The sequence below is a fragment of the Serinus canaria genome, chromosome 9, assembly GCF_022539315.1.
Source record: "Serinus canaria isolate serCan28SL12 chromosome 9, serCan2020, whole genome shotgun sequence".
Taxonomy (NCBI): Eukaryota; Metazoa; Chordata; class Aves; order Passeriformes; family Fringillidae; genus Serinus; species Serinus canaria.
This window is the reverse complement of record NC_066323.1, coordinates 10328553-10347183: the sequence shown is the minus strand read 5'-3', so window position 1 is coordinate 10347183 and position 18631 is coordinate 10328553. Positions and strand designations below refer to the sequence as shown.

The 18631-nt window shown below is 44.6% G+C and overlaps 1 long non-coding RNA gene across 3 annotated transcripts in view; it reads right to left on the bottom strand.

Annotated features, from left to right (window-relative positions):
• The window catches only part of LOC108961911 (uncharacterized), a 72168-nt gene that overhangs the window by 28939 nt on the left and 24598 nt on the right, over positions 1-18631 (bottom strand). For all 3 annotated transcript variants that reach the window (XR_001990323.3, XR_007778292.1, XR_007778293.1), the window contains 3 exons: positions 12813-12987; positions 12595-12650; positions 2057-2155 (listed from right to left, as the gene is read on the bottom strand). This is a non-coding gene — a long non-coding RNA (uncharacterized LOC108961911). The remainder of the gene's footprint in view (positions 1-2056; positions 2156-12594; positions 12651-12812; positions 12988-18631) is intronic.

The window sequence follows — 18631 nt, the reverse complement described above, 5'->3', positions numbered from 1 at the left end:
TAAGTTCAAAGATAATTAGCCTTTTAGTTGCTTAATGCTGTGCAAAGCACACATTTAACAGCTAAAACTGATTTTAATCTTTGCTTAATTCTTTTGCCAGAGAGTCCCATTCACAGTGAGGCAGCTGTCTAAATATCTCAGCCCCTTGGGGTGAGGAGACAGGGGAGCCTCTTGCAATGCTCGTGGGTGACCTCAGCTGGCTTCTCCTGCTGAGAGCTGCTTCCAACTCTTTTGGAGCAGAGGATGACAGTGGGGCTAGGCTCCCAAGGAAATGGTTTATCTGTGAAGGGCAAAACTGCTCTTTTTCCTTGCTTTGGGTAGACTGTAATAAAGTTGTAACAGAAATTTGGGTAGTGAGAGTGGCCAGATTAATGCAAAATGATGGCCATATTGGTAAGGAAGCACACGGATTTACAACCCATTGCCTTCACACTGGCCAGGCATGAAACCATCAGTCACTGCATCCTTCACCCTCTATGGCAGTAGAAAGAGTCTCCCCTTGAGTCAAAAAGTCTCTGAACAGCCAGAGGACAATGGCAAAACAGGCACATGACTATGCCCAAAATTCTGGGGTATCAAACCCAGAATTTTTTCTTTCATCTCTCCTTGTCTAAGCTTTGCCATGCTAGAAGCACCTGCTTGTAATTATACTCCCTAAAAATTAGTAAAGAGAACACTTTTTAAAATCATCTCAAATTGCCTTCTTTGGAATGTGATTAAACATCAGCATTTTCTACATCCAGGAGTGCACACACAAACACACAAAGGGATGACACCAGGACCCAACAACAAAAAATTAACAAATCTTCCCTCTGCAGCAGGCAGTACCCCACCCCAACGTTCATTTACCTCTTAATAAATCATAATATTCATAATATCATAATATTAGCATCTTAATATTCTCCAATATTTCGGGAGGCAAAGCATTGCTGTGTAATCAGAGGACACTCCTGCATATGGGATATATAAGGCACTAAGATGGGGAGGAACCAAATCCAAGAATATGCCTGTGTCTGTGGTGTGATGAGAAAAATGGGCTTTGCTCCTGCTCAAAAAAGCTGATGCACTCCTCAGCTCCAGACCAGGTAATTATCATTTAAGGATTAAAATGCTCATTATGTTTTGGGTTTTTTATTTTTGCTTGACCAATTTCTCTCTGACTGGGCCTTGGGTTCTAAAATATAGGAAGTGACATAAAAATTGCATTATTTTCAATAAGTTTCTGACACCTAATCAGGCAAGGGTTTCCATTACAATTGCTGGCTAGCTCTTTTCTCCCCCAGAGCCCAGGAAACCATGGTCTTATGTGAAGAAAGGAGATGAGAACCATGAAACAGAGCTGGGAAAAGACAGAAATTGCAAGAGATGTTTGGAAAGCAAACAGTCACAGCACAAGATTTGCCTTCCAAGCCTGTGTTCAGACAGTCTAAATTGTCAGTCAGTCCTTCTGCCAAATATTTCCTAATGGGTGTCTCTCCATGGCTCCCTGCTCAACACCACACTCAGAGACTTGCAAAAAATTCAAAAGCCATACTAATAGCAGGGAGTTTTATTTACCTCTCTGTGCAGTTAGCTGATAGACTGCACAGCACTTTGAAATGAGAAAGCTCTACAGAGAGGAGTATTAGAGTTAGTAATAAAAATTAACATGAAGAAAAGGCTTTTTAAATTTTCTGTCAGGTTCCCTATAAACACAGTATCTCCAGGTCTAAAAGAGTGTTAGCTCACACAGGAATTATAAAAGACCAATCTTGAATAAAAAGCTAACAGGACTCAGAAATCACACCTATGAAATGACATAAAGGCTTGTCTAGAAATATAGATATAAAAAATAACAACAAATCCATTTGGGACGCTTCAGGCTTGCCTGCAAGCCTTACTGTCACCTTCCTAAGAGCTCACACCCACAATTCAATTAGATAAGCCCTCTTCTCTTGCAAAATCAAACAAAACCCACAATCTATCACAAGACTGCATGAATGGTTTGTCCTCAACATTGTTAACTTTTTCCAATTTGATATACATTCTTCCAGTTTGCTTATTCAGGAAATCCTACCTTTTCCTTCTGGAGTAAAGCTGGTAATTCCTGAAGGCCTCCTACAGCTCACCAATGGTCTCAGCATTTCAGGATACAGTTTCAGATCAATGTTCTCAGCTGGAAGGATAAAAATACAAATAAATCAAACCACAACCAAACAAACCCACCAAGTCCTGGCACCGCAGAAGAAAGCTTATAGTCATTATATTCATCTGCAGGATGTGAACTTTCCATGTGCTTACTGATTTCTCTTATTAAGCAATCATGAAACACTGATAGGATTTTTTTTTTTTTTTAATGCAGGAAATGGAAGTACAATGTGTTCATTTAAAAAAAAACCAAAAAACAAACCCAACACCAATAAAGCAGGCAGCCAGTTTAAGCCACTTGACATTTCAAGAAATTAAGTTATACTGTGGTCCCAGCTTATAAATTCAGCAAGACCCATGAGAGAACTCCTTGGAGACCTGCTGTGCTTTCATTTCAACAGTGATGGCCACACAGGCTAATTGAGGGCAGGAGCCACGTGCTCGGTCACAGCTCTCCTGCTGCCCTTCCTCTCTCCCAGCAGCTCTAACACTGCTCACAGTCTGCATGCTCCAGCCAGCTTTCTCCTTTAGCTGCTGAGGATACTCTTCTGGGGGAGAGGAGAAAAAAAATAGGATTTGGAAGGTAAAAAAAAAAAAAAAATCCAGTGAAAACAATAATAAAGTTTCAGAGAAAACCTCAGATCTCTGTCAAACAGCTGAATGTATTTTGGGGGTGCAAAGTTCAAAGTCCAAAGCATCTCACCCCTAGATGGCAAACCACATTGGAGTTACAGGTATTACAAGTACAGACTGGAGATCCAGAGTCAGGCACTGAAGCTCACAATCTGAACAGATTTATAGGCTGTTTTTGTCCACATCATTGCCAAAAGAGCAGAAAGGAGGAGGTTGAGCAACAGTGGTACATGGGCCAGCTGTGTGGGAGATGAAGAGACACTCATCCTGGAATGGTGGGAGCAGCTACCAAGGCTGGTGTGGTTCAGCCTATTCCTGGTGGAATTTCTGCTGACAGAAAAGGAAAGACAGTGAGCCACTTCACAGGGAAACATCCTCTTTACCTGACACAAGGTTGAAGCTGGGTGCAGAAGCTGTGAGTGGCCACCTGTGGGCCTGTGTTCCAATACGCTCTCACCTGCTACTGTGGCAAGAGAAACACAGCTACAGCAGGGACAACGCATCTCTCCTTAGTGAGAGGGACAGAGAAAAGGGATGTCTGGGAGCTCCTGGGCACTGTGTGCAGGCAGCCTCTCTCTCAGGAGAGTGACACATACACTCTGATGGTTGAAATTTGCTTTAAGTGACCAAGGGCTGCAAAGGTACAAAGACAACCCAGGTTGCCAACACTCTTGGAGCTCTCCACATTTTCTCATCCAAAAGGCTCAGATGATCTTTGAAAGCTTGCAGGATTGCACCCCATTGCCACCATTCACAGTCAAAGGTACCTCTAAGGTGTCACATAAGGTACCACTTTCTCCTGTCCATTTGGTGTGTGCTGAGGGTGTCTTTCAGCCCCCTGAAGTGATCAGTACTTGCAGCATGTGGCTTTGGACTGATTTGGGAAGGGCAGCTCCCACACTACCACTACACTGTGTAAACAGCTTGCCTAAGGGCAACTTCCATACCAACTCAGCCTTCAATCTGTTTGTGACCTCAGGCATGCAAAAAAACAGAGTCCTGAGGAGAAAAGGACCTGTTTGAGATCACCCAGCTGGTCAAGAGAGGATCAGGAAGCCATCAGTGCCTCTCTGTCCCCATCATTCTAGCAGAGCCCTGTTCCTGAAAGAGGAACAGTCAGGGATGAGTCAAACCCAGCACATGCTGCCCAGTGAAGAATTACAAGACTATAAAAAAGCCAGCTACAGCCCAGCCTAACCAAGGAGTAGCCAAAACCTTTTGTGGAAGGGCCACTGAGAATCCCATCATATTCCATCCCTGGTAACATCTGCTCCATCGTTTGCAATGTGATCATACAGAAAAGTCATGCAAAGGTAAAATGCTTACAGAAAACACTAATGCTGCAAGCATTCACCTCCATGTAGGCGTGGAAACCTTCAAGTTTCCTTTTTATTATACAGATGGGATCCTTCTTTTCATTGGCACAATAGAAAATAGCCACAAAAATTCCACACACACAGCATCAGACCCCGCGACCAGCCTCGACACGCAGAGCGTCAGTAATAAAACACACCCCTACAGGGATTTAGCACTTTGGCTTGTGCTCAGCTGGGGGACTTGGGCAGGACTTTCACTTTTCAGACATAAAAAAATATTAATTATAATCAGCTCTGTCATTATTCCAACCCCCGCATCCCCCCTTCTCTGCTAGAAAAAGGAAGGGGAGCCATGTGCTGATGGGATCGTGGGTTTGCATGAACAAGACAGGGCTCTGTGTGTGTGTACTGCATTTGCCCTGGAAATCAAACAGCAACTGCAGCAAGGGCATCCTGGGAAGGGCCCTCAGGTGCCAAAAGAGAAATTCAGGGAAACGTTCCTTTATTAAAACAATTGCAACATCTGCTGCAGTACTTCCTCATGCACACATGCAGGCACCCTCCTTCCTGCCCATCACACACATCCCCTCTGCCTCAGACACTTGCACAAAGTTTTCAACTTCAATCTATGCAGGACCCACAGCCCTTCTCCTACCAACCTACCATCCCTGGTGCGTTTGTGCTCCTCACTGCTACCCTTCCCAATAAACATCCTGCCTTGTGCTGTCCTACCACAGCAGACCCCAATGTACACACCAGTGGCTTTGCAGTGGTACCACAACAGGCACTGTAGCCAAAAGGGCAGGCCACAGAGTGCACAAGGTCTGAAAAGGCCAGCCAAGGCAAGGACATCTCAGGTATTCCTGAAATTATCTCCTTTCCTATAGACTACCTTTTTGTCCCTAACTGTCTCTTCCCATGAACTGCAGTGCTGGTGTCCTGCAGCACTCACTAATCAGTGGTTAAGTGAGAGGTCATGCACCAGAGTATGAGAATTAGCTCTTTGCCAAACACCTCCCCATAAAGGTGTGCAAAGTTTCCACAGCACCTGGAAACTTTCTTCCCTAGGGTCTTGGTTAGACTAGATGCAAGGTGCAATTCCTGATTTTCCACTACACCCTTCCATTGCACTGTCACTTTCTCCCTCCAGCTCTACTCCACCCACGAGCTATCCTGCTTTGGCCTTTTATATGGTTTCTAGTCCTAAAGACAGGGATGGTCTCTTCCTTAGCTGTGTAGTGTCTACCAACACCGGCCTGTGAGCCACATCTTAAAGTTTCAAGAAGGAAACTGCAAACCCACCAAGGACCAACTATTTTGTCTTTCCTTGAAAAACCTGCAAAGAGACAAGAAAATGCAGACACACTGGTGTACCTCCCTTGTCTCACACCTACTCCCCTCCTTTGCAGTTTACCTGCATTGCAAATAGAGTTTGGGAAGAGAATGGGACTCCAGGCAGGACCACTGAACAGACCAGGCCATCCTTGGACATGCTGCATAGTGCCATACAGCAGCTTCCCACAGCTGGCTGCAGAGATTCTCAATCTGTAATTGATCCAGGAGGACAATTACAAGAAAGATTGGGCTCTAACACAGGATGGGGAAAGAACAAAGATACACAGGTCTGGAGCCCAGTAGAAAACCTTGTCAGCATCATTTACACCTTCAGTGCCGCTGCTGCTCACACCTTCACCTGGCCATGCACCCTGCAGTGGTCAACAGGTACCCAATGCTGCTCTTCAGGTCTGCTCTGCCTTTGCTTTGTGCAGGTGTTGGCAACCACACTTACACACAAAGCCAGGCAAAATGCAGCGTCTCTTGAAGGGCACTGCTCCAAGGTGATGTCTGGAGGCTACACTTCACCTTGCAGGCATACCCTGCAACAGGGCACTGAGATGCTACAGCACATACGGCAGGAGTCATCTTGCTCAAGGAAGACATTGACTTTTGTTATTCTCCATAGCTGGTTCATCCATGACAATGGTTTGTTCCGGCTCCAACAATCTCTTTGTTCATTTCGGGCACAGTAGGAGAAGCAAGATTGCATGCTCCTGGTAATTCCCGTTTAGGAAAGATGCCCTCTTTCCTCACATACATGCCAGCAGGCACTACTACCATAAACAGAAGGACATTCTTATCAAGAATCTGACTGATTAAGAAGAAATTTGAATTTCAAGCACATTTCTAGTTAGACTTGTTTGGGACAAACCACTGCAACTCATTATGCCTCAACATATGCCTCAACTTCTTCATATGGAAATTGAAGGGATATAAGACTTCTCAAGATTATAAAAATCTAAAAGGGATGAGGGTTAAATGGTTGCTAATGAAGTCCCCACTTGCATCTGTCCAAATGTAATCGATATCCATCTAGCCTTGGCAAAAAAGAGGTCAATAAGCAGACAGAAAACTCTTTGACCTACAAGACAGCCATCCTTCTCAGTGGAGGCTTGCAAAATACTCAAGCACCTTTAACCACCGCCCTTCAGCTCTGAGATTTGAAGAAGGGCAAAAGTACATGCACTGGGCTCATACTGGGAAGCACAGAGATCTCTCAGAAACATGACACCTAGATGGGCAAAGCGTTAACGTCTGAGAAATGTTTCTGTAGGGGCAGAAGATTGGATGAAGCTCTGAAAGATCCAGCTCAGCAGCTCAGTCCATTGCCCAAAATAACCAGGTGGTGGCATGTGGGCTCCTCCCCCACCAAGCCCACCAGCAAATGCCCCAGCAATCCCAGCGCACGCTCACCCCATCATCACGCTTTGCTGGCCATTGGTGGTGGACAGCACCCCGCCCTGAGAAAACATGGGGCATTCTTGGCACTCTGCACTGCAGGCAAGGTCATCAGACACGATGACAGATTCTTTGCCTGCCACATCCACGGAGGAATGCAGGGGAACATGATCCTGCCCTGAGCAAGTGCCAAGTTTGATTAGGGCTAATCACTGCAGGATCATTCCTGTGAGGATCTTGCAAAGAGGGAGTTGCTTGCTCCCCATAACAAACCCAAAGACAAGACACGAAGGTTTGAGAGGATTTTGGCCATGTCTCCCAAATATATAAAACAGACTGGCAGAGCTCACAAGAACAGGCAACCTTTCAGTTAGGAAGTACAGTGGAAAGTGACACCTCTCCCAGTGCCCTACAACCCAGCATGCATAATGCACCACAGATGGACATGGCAGAGCCTTACAAGCATCCCTTGCAACTTGGCACTGATTTGGCCATTGGAACAGGGAAACTCTGGCCTGTTCCAAAATGAACTGCCTGACACAAGGCTTAAATAGTTGGCTGAGCAGAGCTGGGATCCACCCTCATTCTCCTTCTGGCCACTGAGGACAACTGTCCTTTCTCACTTCAGCAGAGAGCTGCACCTAAATGCATTAACTGAAAGGACACCCCAGTGTCATGGGGATGGCCTCACCCCACCCCAGCCAGCTCTGGGGCACACATGTCATGAAGATTTCCCCCCTTTTGCTCTGCAGCAGCACAGCAATGCCTCAGAGGTCTGCTGAGGCTCATGGGGCTCCAGAGAGCAGAGACAAGTCAACATTCAAGGCCCCCATGGTGCTTCTGTACCTCCACCAGCCCTAGAAACTGTGAGTTCCACCTTGAGCAAAGATACCAAAAAAAGACAGCTCAAGTGCAAATTATATATATTTTTCCCTGTGTGCAGGCCTCTTCCCCCTGTCATGGAAACTCATCCTGCTTCAGCCAGAAAACAAAGAAAACTAGAGAGGCAGCAAACATTAACCAAATCCTGTCCTAAAGCCTCCCCACACATACATTTTCCCCTCCACCATCTGTTTTGCAAATGCAACAAACTAAACTAAACAAGCTCCCAGTAGCTAAATTCCTTGCATCTCTGAAAGCACATGGATCCCTGTGCCAAAGTAAACAATCTCATGGAGAGTTTACATAAAACAAGTGAACTAATTTCATCATAAACAGAGGAACTACAAATTGTTTCGAAGCCTGCCATAGTATGTTTTGTGGAAACATCCCCCAGCAAGGAAAGGAGTAAAATAACCCTTCTGGGACATTCAGTGTGTACAGAGCCCTCATCCTTACCTCAAACCAGGGTAGGAAGTACAAACCTACTCTTCCTACAGGTCTCATACAGAACAATGCCAACCATCTTCCTGCTATTTAGTAGCAGTGCAAGTAGCAGGTTTAGTAGCAGAGCAATGGAAAAGGTAACAATAGTGATCCATGCCAAAAATCAACAGAGGGAGAGGGGATGATGCAGCTGTGTCACCCTGGTGCATGAGAAAACCAGTTATGGGCTGGCTGAGAGATGCATCTGGCACAGGAAGCCCTTGCAGTACAATGTCCATGCACCCATTCATACCAACATGGTGATACAGTGATTGGGGGGAAGGGGGGGTGGGGGATGTGTAAAGAAGGGAAAGAACTGCATTTCCCTCCCATGGAGATTCCTTTTTCCTTGGGTTCATGTGCATGCACCAAATTCTGGGATATTTACAAGTGTCCAACAACCCAGCACAAAGCAAATCACCAGCCTTAGAGTAGAAAAGGCTGGGGAGAGAAAAAATGAGCTCCCACTTCCATACAGGACTGGAGCGGGCTTGGCCCTGACTCTAGGACTTTTCCCAAGGGAGAAAAATCAGAGTCACAGCTCCATCTGGAGTCTCAGATTTGGCTAAATGCAGGCTGAGGACACCCCCACAAAGAGTGGTCTAGAAATCCTACCTAGAGTTTGAATTTAGGGGCTCAGGATTGGAGATTCACTCTTTCGATACATCCGCCACCAAATTCAGTTCTTTATAAAGATACACTCTGATGTGTCCTAAATGAATTCAGAGGAAACCCCAAGCTTACACTGAAAGAAGAGCATCCAGATAGACTTTTCCATCACTTGGGAGACAGATTCTAATTATACCTGTGCAATTTTCCCAAAGAAGCAGCACTGTGCAGCTCAGACTCAACAGTTCCTGTAGAGCCCAAAGCTAGGAGATTCATCCAAGTCACCCATTAGCCTGCTCTATGATCAATTTTTTTCAAGTCATTCATGCTCATGGCATGTTTCCATTACCAGGACTGATAAAAAGATGTTTTTTGACCAGACTTTAAAGAGCTGGGCCCTAAATGCACATCCCAGAGCATTTATTCACCCATGTCACTGCCAGGAGTGCAAAAGTGCCTCCCTTGGAGCAAAGGAGCTGCGTGGTGGCACTTCTCCCATGGACCAGCATGGTGATTTTCAGAAGCTGCTACCAAGAAAACAAAAAGCAAATGAAAAATCCCTCCTTATAATCACTTCAAAGCAAATTGATTTGGAGTCAAAACACAGCAAACAGATTATTCTTACATGCTCCAGCTCCTGCAGAGACCCATGGAAACCCATGTGGCACTCCAAGCACAGAGACTTGAGAAAGAGTCTGAATCCCAGGGGCCTTGCTAAGTATTACAGACAATTCTTACCAGTCAGAGCAAGGAATCAGGGAAGATGACATATTAAAGAAGGGCAATAGAAAAAAGTGGGTTTTTTTCTTCTTATTCACACTTCCAGAGGTGACATACTGTGGACAGCCATTGAAACAATAAAATGTATTCCAATAGTCTATATTGTATTGATCATTTGATGCTCTCCTTTTAAATCAGTAGCTTTAAATGCTCTTATTAAAAAAAAAAAAGCTGAAATAGATAGAGGATGAGTTTGGATACAGTCTGTGCTGGCATAAATAAAAAACAAGTCCATGGATAAGAATGGAATTAGAGTGGATATGAGTATACAAAAATTACTTAAATCAGCTTACAGATTTAAAGCATTCTGCTGACAGTAGTGGTGGGGGAGGTTGTTTACTTAATCCGGAGAGTTTTTAGGCTTACTGAAAAACAGTAGGGAAGTAGGGAAGGCTAACCCACTGCTGCTACATCCCACTGCAATTTGAGGTTTGCCTCTCCATTTCCATGGCTTGGAACATTTGCTTCTGAATGCAAAATTCAAATGACTATTTCATTTCCCAGGTGGCACTGTACAGTTCCCCCTTTGCTAATGTTCATATTGGAGCAGACAACAAATGGGCAAAAGTGGTTTGGAGGGGAGGGATGGAAGCAGCACTTGGTTGCCTTGGAGTTATCCAGGTTTATCTACACATCACACTGTATGCTCCCTGGTTCTCGTAATTAGAGTGTCTAGACAGGAGATGATGCCAGCAAAGTAGCGAGTAAAAAAGGGTTTGCAGAATTTTTCAGAGGAGCCCATCTAATGCAGTGACTACAGAATAGTGACAGACATCAGAGTTGCAGAACCTAGCTACGATTAGAGCAAATTTTGACTTAAGTAAAGGCTTTTTCATAGCCATCCACATCGCAAAAGAGCTGCTAAATCAGAGCACCGATGGCACAAGCACTCAGGAGGGATCAGAGCTTTTGAACCAGCATCAGACTAGAGTTTTCTGCAAAAGTAATTCCAGCTGCCTCAGCTTCATCCAAATACTGGCATTTAGCAGCCTCAACTTGTGTAAACCAGCTTCACTCCACTGAAGTCAATAACAATTGACACCAGCTGAGAATCTGGCTCTCAATGTGGTTTAAATATAGTCTAAAGAAAGAACTTACAGAAGGATTGCCCAATCCCTCATGTCCATTTCCCCCTTGGGCTAGGACAGAATAAGATTGATTTTTTCTTTATAATTTAGCTCCAGTTATTTTTAACAACAACATTATGAGCTCATATTTATTACAGCACCTTCCATCCTGCAGCAACCAGGCTGCCTTTCAGGCTTCACCAAGGTTCACAGAGGGGGATGGACACAACACTAGTATGGAACAACAGGATGCAACATAGCAGATAGCCAGCATGCACAGAAGACTGGCCACAAACACTATAAATCAGCAAGGGTTTCAGCTTCAGCATTGCAAAAGTAAGCCTCAGCCATTTTCACAAAGAGGAAATTTAAGGAGTGGTTTCAAATTCTCCCTTGAACTGTCCATGAGATGGACAGGATGTTGTACAGCAATGCAGGATGTCATGGTCACACACTGTGGCCCTACACACACAACATGAGGGCAAATTACAAAGTGCTGGGGAAAGGCAAGTGTGAGTGACCTTTGAGACAGAAAAAGTAGATGGGTCACTCCTACGGTGACAAACCAGGGCTCTTTGGTATTGCCCCATCTCTTTGGCTCAAATGTCCCTGCAAAGCCAAAGGATGAGGGTCTGAAGACATGGCAATCCCCATGCACAGAACTGTGACCAGGCTGTGAGCCTCCAAAACTTTAGCCACCACACAGTGACACATGCACTGGTTCCCAACCAAGGCAGGCAGTTGCTTAGTTTTGGAAAGCTCAAGAGTCTAGCATCCCTCACCAGCCCTTTTTCAACATGAGAGAGAAAAGCTAAGAAAGTACAACAGGAAAAATAGGTTGTATTGTGGGCTTAAATATGTGCAGTTATGCTAGAGGTAGAATGACACCAGGTTTTGTCAACAGTGGTATAGTCCATTTTATCTGGGATCAGAGTAGGAAACCAGGGCTCACTCAGATCCTACCATATAGGAATGGCTTGGAAACAACATCTTCCAGATGGTCCCCCTCAAGCCACCACAGAGCAATGGAAATGCAGCAAATAAGAACTGTAGCCACCACCCAAATGCTCCATCAAAGACATGAACTCTGGCCTCTTAAAAAAAAAAAAAAAAAAGAGAAAAAAAGAGAAAAAGAAAACCAATATAAACAAAAAAAAAAAAAACCCCAGATCCATTAATGAAAACTAAAGCACAAGGCAAGGGGTGATGAAAACAAATAAAACTAAGGCTGTAAAATGCCTGGTATGTAAGATGTGTTGAAACTTGTTGCTGACAGCAGCTTGAGCAGACATTCACATGCAGCCATTCATAAGATGCACAATAATTACCTTCTCCGGGAGGCTGCATTATGATGATTTCTTTAAGCAGAGCACAATATCTCTAGAAACAGGACATAATTACAACAAAGGATATGCCTCTTAACCTCTTTCTACCCCCCCTAGCCAGTTCAGGGAGCCAGGGGCTCTGTGGCCAGGGTGAAAGTAGTTTACCCTGTGCTGCTGCACTCGTTACCTGGAGCCAAGTACGCTTCTGATGGGAGCTGGCAGTGGTGTTGCTCTCACAGGAACGTGATTGTCTCCCCCTTGCCTCTGGGTGAAACACTCCCAGTGCTGCAGGACTCTGACAGAGCTGGCAGCAGCCCCCAGGCCACCGAAGGAGTTCAGCACAGCCAGCCTGCTCTGGGCCGACACCTCGGTGGTAAACAAATACCAAAAGCAAACAGGCAAGGGAATGACTCAGGACTGGAACACACTGCAAGCACTGTGAGGCAGCAGGGCTTCCCACCTCCAGACTGGGACCTTCCTGGCCCCAAATACCCCACACTGCAGAATCCCTTTGGAGAGCTGATGGGCTCTGAAGAAAAGCCCCAGGCTCCCATGTAAGGACTGGTACCATGACTAGCACAGGCTGTGGTGTCCCCCAGGGGATGGATGCCACTTCCTGGTGATTTGCTGGCTCACCTGCAGCAGCCAAAATGCCAGAGTTGGTCCTGTTCTGCTCCATTTCCACAACCCTCCTGCAGAGAAGCACAGGAAATCTTACTGTTGCAGCTGCTGCATTGATTTATGTAGGATCCAGAAACAGAGAGAGATGCAGGCAAAGACAGAGCCCTAACAGCTGTGTGCTCAGCTGAGGGACTCAGTCTTTCACACCGCCTCCATCCATTCCCAGTACTCACTTCACTGTTCCAGAGGAATCCAGAGAGGTGTCCAACAGAGTCAGTGAGTGAGTGGTCAGTGGTCAGTGAGTTTTCCTGCATTGGGAAGCATCTCATTGTGAGGTCCCACTTGCAGACCAGCAGGTACATGCCTGTAGGCACCACAGATTGCTTTTATTTATTTCAGTCTTCAATACTGGAGGGAAAAATTAAAGAGTTAATCCTTGTCCCCAAACATCTTCACCCCAAACCAAAAATGCAGTGCTGCATCTGACCGTAGGCTCTGTTGTTAATAGCCCACACACTGATTATCTGAAAATCAACATCAGAGCTCAACCTTTTTTCCAAAACCAGGAAACCAAAACATGGGCTCTCCATGCCAGATACTGAAACCAGAGAATCTGGGAAGCTTTCAGAGTTCCTTTTTCAAGATCCAGACAGGTTTCCATTACAAGATAGAGATTTTTTTTTGTAGATGAGAGACTGGAAATCATATTTTTCTAATATGAAACAACTAAAATTAAAGAATAACCAACATTTTCCTCACTGGTCTGGAAATTGTGTTACGAGTGAGAATCAGCTTGGTCCAAGTTTGCAAGCTGTGATATCAGTAGGAGAATTTCCCTTCACATTTGCAAAAGGAAATGAATTTTGCATCCGCAGGATGGCAGTGTAGGGAGAGCAATCATATTAGTCATAGTATTATTGTTTTCCTTTTAAGCCTCTCAAAAGTGATTGCAGACACAGCAATTCATTGCTTATTAAGATCTCCCTGTATTACAGCCAGGGAAAAAAAATCTAGGTCTCATTAATAAACCATCTTCTAGGATCTCTATAAGAAGACAAGCTTTGATTAGCCAAAATCGTTCGATAAATGATTTGGCTTGTCTGACAAAGTGAAATGATTGATTGGAAAGAGTGTGCTTTAAATAGTTCCCTCTTTTTAATAAAAGCAAAGACTTCAGATAGAAATACAAATAGTCAAAAGGCAGTATTTCTGCTTCCAGAGAAGATCACTCCTTATACCAGGCTGGTGGATGCTGACAGCATACACAAAGTTCACTTCAGAATTCTGGCTCTGCATGGCTGAATAATTCTAAGCCTGAGACAAGAACATCTTCTGCAGTTTCCCTTGTAAAGCACATTGATGAGCAGGGAAGCCTGTTCTAATCCCAGACACAGCACCACATTAGTTTTCAATTGCAGAGACCAGATATTTGTTTCCTGCGTAGAATAAAACTGAATAGCAAAGCTATATGCTAAAATCCATGTAAACAATATTGCAACATCATACAACTAAGATAGCCCCAGAGCAATAAGACGTAGGAGAAAACAGCGCTTGGGAAGCCAAGCCACCGGCCATCCTATTTCCACTAGAGGGCAATAGCAAATAAGCGACAGAAACTTGAGGGCATAAGTCGATTGCGACGAACTGGTAAGAAATGGTCAAGTTTTGTTTCCCGGGGCAGGAGCCGCGGCTGCCCGGTGCGCCCCAGTCCCGGCGGTGCCGCAGCTACCCCGCAGCCCCAGCTCCCGGCAGGTACCGCCTGCCCTCGGCTCCGGGCTTTGCTTCCTAGGGTTAGGCAGTGGAAAATATTCACAGATGGTTTTGGTCTAGAAAACAGCCACAAGTAAAATAAGTACTTTCCGAGGGATGCATTTAAGCATCATCAAATAGGTGGTCAGATGCCACTGTGAACAGAGGATTGGTCCAACCTCACACATCATTCAATTCCAGATGTTACAGTGAGAGAGAAAAATGAGGCTGCTGAAGCCTTTCCATCTCCCTGTTTGGTTTACCAAAGGGAAGGTTTGGAGGTGATTTGATCTAACTCTAAACATTTCTCAGCAGGGGACTGTGACAGATGCTAAAGGACTTCAAAAATCTAATAAACAAAACTATAACCAGATCCAGAAGCTCAAAGTAAAAGCTAGAAAAAATCAAACCGGAAATAATACAAGCATTTAAAAATTAAAACTTGCAATAATGCCAGTAGTTAATCACTTGAACAAATGATGAGGGGAGAGTTTTATTCTCCACCCTTAGAGCTCTTAAAACAAAATTTTCTGTCATCCTAAAACATGTGCTGTACCTTACAACAGTGAATTATTAGCCTTGATGCAGACATTACAGGTACAGGTCTCGTCTGAATGAGGCAGAAGGTGAGATTAGATTAGTAGCATGGTCTCTTTGCATAATTACAGTCTACAAATATCAAGGTTCTTGTCACAAAGAATTGTCTTTCAACAGTAGGGACTGACTCCCACCTTGGCAAACTCACTTCATAGGCTGTGTGGACACCACAGTGACAGCAGTTCCAAGGACTATCACATGGCCTTCAGCTAACAGGCCAGCTTCTCTTGCCCAGTCATTACCTGTTTCTATAAAGAAAACGCCTTCAGCATAAAGAAATTCTTCTCCACACCAAGCTGTCCAGGATAAACAGACAGGCCATTCTGTGCCCTAGCTGAGGACTGGCTCCTGGGCTGTGGTACCAGCTGAGAAGAGACTTGGACAACAACTGATACATGAGACTGATGGAGAAGAGGTATGAGCCAATTTCAACATTTTGAAGCTTTCAGAGAGGCTTCCAAAAGCATCATAGCATTGAAGCATCACCAGCCTCAGCCCAGCCCTTGTGAGCTGCAGGGCAGACAACACCAACATAAACAAAAGCTCAGCCTTTCTCACCAGGGACATGGAACAGTGCTATTCCAACTGTGATCTGCTTCCAGCCTAACCAAATGCCAGTGCTTTACGAGACTGGACAGTTATGAAACAAGCCAAATGTGAAGACAGTGCATTGGCCTTTACAGTTACTCTGAGGCATGTCTCTGTGGAAACAGCATGGGAAGGTGCAGGACTGAGGCAGGCAGAGAGCAGAAGCTCACAGCACTCAGTGTTCATGCTCTTCTGTGGAAGAAAGGTTTGCAGATGCTTCTGAGTGTTTTGTCAAGGCTGAAAGGTGTTGCCAGTGGTCTGAGGGATCACTATGGGAGATGGCACAGACATGGCACACTGCACCAGCCAGGGAACAGTTGCCTTCTATGCTGGAATGGGAGTGCTGGCCCAGGGGACTACACCTGCCAGGCCCCCAAATGTCCTCTCCCAAGGGGACTGCACCTACCTTCAATAGCTCCACATGCTGGGCTGACAGCTTTTCCAGCTCTCTAAACTGGAAAAAAAAACCACCACCAAATTGAAGCAAAAGGATTTGAGGTTGTAAAGGAGTGTAATGAGTACATGTTTGGACATTGTACTATTTTGTAGGATGGGATATGCCCTAGTCCTATTTTCTCCAGGCACTGCTTCCATGACTCATCGGCAGCAAGTCTCTCCTCTCCTTCTTCCCACTAACCTCAGTCACCTGTAGGAATTCACAGATGTCACCCCCTGCTTTTTCAGGCTTCAGTTCTCACATATCTGCTCACATGTAGCTCTGTCTCATATCTGCAGCCTATCCTTCATAAGGAAACCCCATCTGAGGGGCACTACTGTTTACCCAAAGTGATCAGCAATTAAACCCCATCTCTTAGAATCAGCTTGGAACCAGTCCTACAAATCAACAGTTTGAACAGTTTTTCCAGGCAGGTCATCTGCAAAGCAGAAGGTCTGGAGTGGCTGTGGCTGTTCCCCTTCCCAGAGCCACAGGCATGTGAGATGTCCCTTTATCCACACTGACACACATAAAGCAAACACCACAATCCTGACAGTAAATGCTGGAACAAAGACCAGGCTCCTGCACTCTCCTACCCAATTTGCAGAAGAGAAGAGAGGAGGTTATGGGGCAGCAAATCTGATACAGGCAGGTGTCAGACTAACACAGTGCTGGTGGAGGCAGGAAAGTGAAAGCATCTAGGTGGGAGTGGAAAGCCAAATTACAGGTCAAAGGGTTAACAGAAGAGAGCTCATTATTCATCACTACTACTGTGTTCCAGGCATAAGAAACATTTGGAGATAATTAGTGAGAGAACAGAACAATGCACTAGAGAAAGCAACAATGCCCTGGTTCAACCCAGCAGATGAGCTCCGTGCTCAGAGCAAATTGGTCTAAAATAAGTATTGCTCCATCTCAAACCCAGAAAGGTGTGACCTACTTCTCTGACCCTAGCATCAGCTGGCAGAAAGGGAATTGATAGATGATTCTTCGTTCCCATCACTGGAGAACGAGCATATTCAGTTCCATTTCAGAAATAAAAGCCAGCAGCTTTTCCAGTTGATTTTGGATAACTAATAACACAAAACTGCACTCATTAACTAAGCTGGCTTGCATTGTAATAAGTTCCAAGGCAACAACTAAATGGACTCAATATTAACAGCTGTGATAGTGTCAATGTTACTTAGAAGCCTTAACATTTTCAAGTGTAAAGTACATTCAGTTTTTTAATTATTTCAAGGGCTTTAGCAAAATTTTGCCCTGAAATAGTGGCACTTTTCAAAGCTGCATGCTCTGTGCAAGACCTGGGAAGCACTTTGGTCCTTCTCAGATGAACATTCCCAGAGAACCATAGTTACACAACTGTAGTTCTGAAAGTTATTTTCCAAAGATATTTAGAAGTTGCAATGTCAAACCAGTTTGATTTTATTGCTAAATTATTATTTGGGTATTGTCTTTTAGTGAAGATACTCTTGGATGCTGAGCTTGCTGATCACAGGGTTCATGCTCTAAAGAAGAAATTAATATTTCAAGTTTCAATTTTTGGGGAAGGAGGGAATATTTTGAGGTCTCAAAATAAATTAATTTGTCAGTGAACTTGTGGGCTACAAGCACATATTTTTATGTATCCTGATTCCCCACTATTTGCCAACACAGAAAATCTCAAAAACTCCTGGGTTCCAAAGTGTCTCAGTCAAAGTTGCATAGGCACTACCTGTATTTCATAGGCACAAAAATTTTAGTCTTTGGGCAGAAATTGAGGCATCAATATCTAAGGAACAACATCTACCCTTTATAAGAATACATTTCCCAAACCTTACACAAATCACAACTTCAGCTTAACTGGCTTGAAAGCCACTCTGTTGCATGTTGTGAAGAGTGCAGGACAGCCTGGAAGGTGGCAGAAGCCTGTCCCAATGGGAAAATGGTCAGAGAAGTGAGCCTGACATCCTTAGCAACTTCACATAAGGAAGAGCAGGCCCCATTGCAGCTGCCCTGTGCCATCCTCCTTTGCTAGATGGGTTATTTGAAAATTAAAGCAAATATACATAAATACATGACTGCAAGGACAGACAAGTGCTGACATGGGTATTGCTGCTAAAAGGAGCTATTACCTCCAGTCCAGGAAGAATGAAGAGGAGGTGACAGCAAAGAAGGGCAAGAAATGAAAGCAGGAGGCAAAACTCAATGGTGGGAAACAAATTCCAAGCATGAGAGAAGAAAACTAGTCCTTGTCTTGGAGGACTCTACAGATGAGCATTCCTATTTTCTGCCAGAAACTCCCTGCATCTCAGGGCATACCTGGTACAACTTTATAGATCCTGGGGAGCTGATATTTGAAGAGATGACTGAACAGAGGAATCTGTGTTCCTAAAACACTGTGGAAGTGGAAGAAGCCTATTGACAGTGTATCTCTCTGTTGCCAAATGGTCAAATCAGTCATTGCAGAAACTTGGATATACTCCCTGTGCTGTCCACATCAACTGGATAATAGTAATATTTTTGAGAGCAGCTTCCTCTGTTCCCATACCAGCTAAAAACTGCCTTTGTGAAAAGAACTTCTTCATCCCCCTTTGCCTGATTGATCTAGTCACAGATTCTTTGGAGAAGGGACTGACTAATGTTCAGGGCTTGTGTGAACATCACCCAGCACTTGGGAATGCAGCATCAGTTTTGGCCTCT